Source organism: Microtus oregoni, unplaced genomic scaffold, assembly GCF_018167655.1.
Source record: "Microtus oregoni isolate MIOR12 unplaced genomic scaffold, Mior012 000048F_ref0000485, whole genome shotgun sequence".
Taxonomy (NCBI): Eukaryota; Metazoa; Chordata; class Mammalia; order Rodentia; family Cricetidae; genus Microtus; species Microtus oregoni.
Genome location: NW_024543222.1, coordinates 3,208,948 through 3,214,084, shown reverse-complemented (window position 1 = coordinate 3,214,084; position 5,137 = coordinate 3,208,948).

The window sequence follows — 5,137 nt, the reverse complement described above, 5'->3', positions numbered from 1 at the left end:
TCCCCCCCAAACCACGCCCCCTCGCGCTCTCCGGGTGCCTTGGAGTCCGGACCTTGGGAGGCTCCAGTCCACCTCTCGCTGGTTGATGCTCTGGGGCACCGGCTCTGCTCATGCTTGCTGAATGCGGTGAAAGGCTCATTGTTCATCGTCTTTAGATTTGGCTTCTTTTCAGCCGTGTGCAAGAAGTACATCTTAAAAAAAAAAAAAGAAGTACATCTTAGAGGTGGTGGTGCAGACAAGTGATCCAAGTGATCCGCGGCACTCGAAGTGGGTTGGGTGCCGGAGTTCAAGGTCTTCCTCAGGTACAGAGTTCTGGGCCATACAAGATCTCATCTCAACAATACCCACTACACACAAAAATACTCATCTTGGGGTACTGGTGATCTGGGCCCTACGGGGGAACTTGTGGGGGCAAATCCAACAAGGCTCATGAAAATTGAACACTAATTCCCTCAAAAGGAAAACAAATCAAAGCGGGACGTGGTGACTCTCGCCCTTGATCCCACAGCCCAGTACTCCAGAGGCAGAGGCAGACGGTTCTCTGCGATTCAAATGCAGTCTGATCTACATAGCAAGTTCCAAGTCAGCCAGGGTTGCATATGAGACCCTGTCTCAAAGGGACAAGGGAAATCTCTCATGACTCCTGGCAGCCATGGCCCACAGCTGTGGCATTCATGAGTTCTTGCTGAGGGCTTCTCATCCTGGCTTTGGCAGTGGGTGGAATGAGGTGGAAAGAAGGGTGTTTTTGTTTTTCCGTGTCTTTCCTAGGGCTCTATTGATCAAAGTGTAAAACGCACTGTAACCAACTGTGTGTTTCCCTAACACTCCCCACCCACCTTTTCATTACTTTGAATAAATACAGGATAGACGAAGTGTGTGTGGGGGGGGGGGGGGGGAGGAAGGACTAATGGAAAACAAACAAACCCAACGGGGCAGGCAGGCGGATCAGTTCAAAGCCAGCCTAGGTTATTCCACGAGTTTGGGTCCAGCCTGAGCTACTTGAGACCCTGTCTCAAAAGAACAGAAAGGAAGTGGGCTCCCCAACCTGGATAGTGGTTCACACCTATAATCCCCACTATTTGGAAAGCCGAGGAGGTCTCGAGGCCAGTTCAAGGCGATCTGAGCAGTCTCAGCTCACGCAACAAAATGGGGTTCCAACTTCGGCCAGATGCTAGACTGGGAAGGAATCTCAAGCACACTTGTGTGAGAGCAAGTGCGCTCCCACTGAGTTACTTCTTCCAGGCCAGAGTGTTATTTTACCTGGAAGAAACAGTTTGTTCACCGCTTGTGAGCTCCAGCTGTGACAGGAAGATCCCTCAGCAACAGGGAGAACTCAATTCTATAGCAAGTCACTGGTGGGTTTTGTTTTGTTTTTTTGAGACAGGGTTTCTCTATGTAACAATCCTGGCTATTCTGGAACTTGCTCTGTGGACCAGGCTGACCTCCAATTCACAGAGATCTGCCTGCCTCAGCCTCCTGAGTGCTGGGATTAAAGGCGTGCGCCACCGCCCGGCACAGCACTGGTTTTAAGAAGCATGTGTCTCCTCTTAGTTGATGGGATAAGCCCAACCATATAATGCAGAAGGGTTGGTGTCTAGGCTCCCCGCTTTTCACTCCTACAGGATGTGAAGCTGAAGTATACCAGCCTTATTTTACTCTAAGACACCCCCCCACCCCACGCACGCGCGTGCGCACACACACACACGCACACACACGGGTGTCCATCACTCCACCACACCCTCTTCTGTTTTTAGTAACAAGGTTTCACTCAACAGCCCAGGATGGCTTTGAACTTGTATTGATCCCTTCCAGAGCTGGGACTACAGATGTAAACTACTACACCCTGCTTCCAAACACAGGTTTGTTTCTTTTATTTTATGAGTGTTTTGTTTTCATGTATGTGTGTGCACCACATGCAATCCTGGTGCCCATAAAGGCCAGGAGAGGGTACTGGATCTCCTGGAACTGGAGTTAAGGATGGCTGGCAGCAACCATGTGGGTGCTGGGAACCAAAGCCTGGTCCTCTGCAAGAGCAGCAGCTGCTCTTAACTAATGAGGCATCATCTCTCTAGTTCCCTAGGCTCGTTTATTTTTAGTCCAATATAATTCTAGCATCCAGGAGATGAAGGCCAGCTGTCTCAAAAACAAACAAAGAAGCAAACTATATAAAATGTATCTTAAAAAGTTTCCCCGAGCCGGGCGGTGGTGGCGCACGCCTTTAATCCCAGCACTCGGGAGGCAGAGGTAGGCGGATCTCTGTGAGTTCGAGACCAGCCTGGTCTACAGAGCTAGTTCCAGGAGAGGCTCCAAAGCCACAGAGAAACCCTGTCTCGAAAAAACAAAAAAAAAAAAAAAACAAAAAAAAAAAAAGTTTCCCCGAGACATGGCTGAAGTGATATTTTATTTGTATTTTAATAAAGCTTGCCTGAAGATCAGAGAGTAAAATATCGGCATTTTTCAGTCTTAACAGACCAGACAGTGGTGACACATACCTTTAATCCCATTAGCCACACTAGTTTATCATAGAAACCAATGGTAGAGATGCACGCCTTTAATCCCAGCCCTAGAGAAGAGTGTAAGAAGGGAGGAGACAGCTGACACACACAATCTCATTCTGAGATTCCTGGAGGCAGGATTGCCATTCTGAATTGACGTAGATCTAAGGGCCAGTGGCTGCCTGTTTTGCTTTTCTGACCTTTAGGTTGAACCCCAATTTCTGTCTCAGGGTTTTTATTAATCTTTTTTTTAAATATTTATTTATTATGTATACAATATTCTGTCTGTCTGTGTGTATGTCTGCAGGCCAGAAGAAGGCACCAGACCTCATTCCAGATGGTTGTGAGCCACCATGTGGTTGCTGGGAATTGAACTCAGAACCTTTGGAAGAGCAGGCAATGCTCTTAACCTCTGAGCCATCTCTCCAGCCTCCAGTTTTTATTAATCTTGTCCACTATGCCTGGCTATAAAATGTATTTTAATGAGGTACTGGAGCCGGGCATGGTGTCAGACGTCCTTAATCCCAGCACTTGGGAGGCAGAGACAGGTGGATCTCTGAGTTAGAGGCCAGCCTGGTCTAGATAGCAGGTTTCAAGACAGCCAGGGTTACACAGCAAGAACTTGTCTCAAGAAACAACAGAAAGTCTGTTCTGCTAACAGAGTATATTCTAGTGACCTTGACTGGAGAGTCAGAAAGGAGGAGAAAACACTGAAAAAGACACAATCCCAAATCCACTTGCTCTATTTGAAGTGATGATCAGGTTTATACCTTGCAGAGCCACAAGCATTTGGCGGTAGAGCCGGAGTGGGAGGGCCAGATTGTTTGGTACTCTGATAACTGTAAGAGACTAGGGTGCTCAGGGCAGCCTGGTTCCTCTGAGGCATTCAGTTACCATGGAGACAGCAGGTTTGGGCAGGTTCCCCCTGGGGAGATTCCTGGGGGATAAGTGTTTCAAGTTCTTGAACTAAACAATAAGACACAGTTGAGCGCTACAAGGAAGGGACCCCACTTTTGGGATGGAGACAGTATATACTGAAATCCGTGTATCATCTTGACAAGGACATGGGGTGTTACGAGGAGCCAGAGCCCAGGTTGAACTCATCAGAATTCATTTCTGTGGTAATGCCACACACAGCTAAGGGACCCACCGCGGCATCCTCACACCTGCCTCCTACACAGCACCCTTACATCTGCTGCATTCCCATCCCAACCCCTTGCCTAAAGCTCAAGGGTCTCCAGCTGTGCAAAGCATTGGCACAGCACAAGCAACTGCCCCCATCTTTAGCTCAAGCCTTTCAGCTGCTCTCCAGATGTGCACAAGCACACAGCTAGGGTGGTTTGCGTCCTTCGGTCTAATGTCTACCTCTGGAGAGAGCTGACTGTGGCAAGGCACTCCCACCTCACCAGCTTCCTGTGAACATCAGCCGCTGCCCACTGAGCCCCACGCAGGCAGGGGCCCAGGCCTGTCCCTGATGTATCTGCAGGCACTAGAAATGCTGCTCAAGGCTTGAAAAACTAGGAACTGGGGATCTGCAACCAAGCAAGACTGGGATGGTGCTTCTGCTGAGGTGGCTTTCTCATCCGGGATGGGACCCTAGGCCCATAAGGGCTAGGACCACAGAGGGGCAACTGTATGGTGTGGGATTCACCAGGCTGATGGTGAATGTTCTGGAAGACTCCACGTGGTGTCTTTTGTTCTGCTCTTTCTTATCAACCCAGCTCTTTGGTTTAATAAGACCAGCTGTGGCTCAGCAGTCTAGTGTTGCTGAATTCTCTATTCTGTTACCGTTCTCGCGCATGCCAAGAGAGGGAGCAGGTGGGAGGTGCAGGCTCCTTATCCAGAGCACTGGGCCACAACTCTACTCAGTCCCTCTGTTTTGCCTTTGCTCTGCTTCCACAGGGGAGCGTATCTGATGGTGTCCAGAGGGACAGTAAGCAGAGACGGGTGCAGAACCGCTGGCCTGGCTAGAATAAACCACACACTTCTTCGCAGGGTGGTCAGGCACCCCGTTTCTGATGATATTGAGTGACTGGGAGGCACCTCTGGCATCCGGGGTGGAGAGGGGAGAACTAGGAGAGCTGCTTTTTCCATTTGAGATTTCTGTACCTCCCAGGCTACTGGCTTTGTGCCTCATCCCGCCCCCTGGTGGCAAAGAGACCTCTTCTTTAGTTGCTTGTTTTATTTCAATTTTTAACTTGTTTTGAAATAGGATCTCATTCAGCCCAGGCTGGGCCTGAACTTGCTCTGCAGCCCAGAGGCTGGCCTTGAACTCCTGATCCACTTGCCTAGCCTCCCTTGTTCTGTGATCCAGGCTAATCTTGAAATCCGGAGCTCAGCTGATCCTCCCACTTTGCCCGTGGCAGCTGTACTACTGGCATATAATACTCGGCGTCTTGTTTTACTAGTTTTTTTTTTTTTTTTTGGTTTTTCGAGACAGGGTTTCTCTGTAGCTTTGGTGCCTGTCCTGGAACTAGCTCTTGTAGACCAGGCTGGCCTCGAACTCCCAGAGATCCGCCTGCCTCTGCCTCCCGAGTGTTGGGATTAAAGGTGTGTGCCACCACCGCCCAGCATTTTACTAGAATTTTTTAAAAACAGTATTATTAATTTTCAGACAAGCTCTGCTATGTTCCATGAAAGAC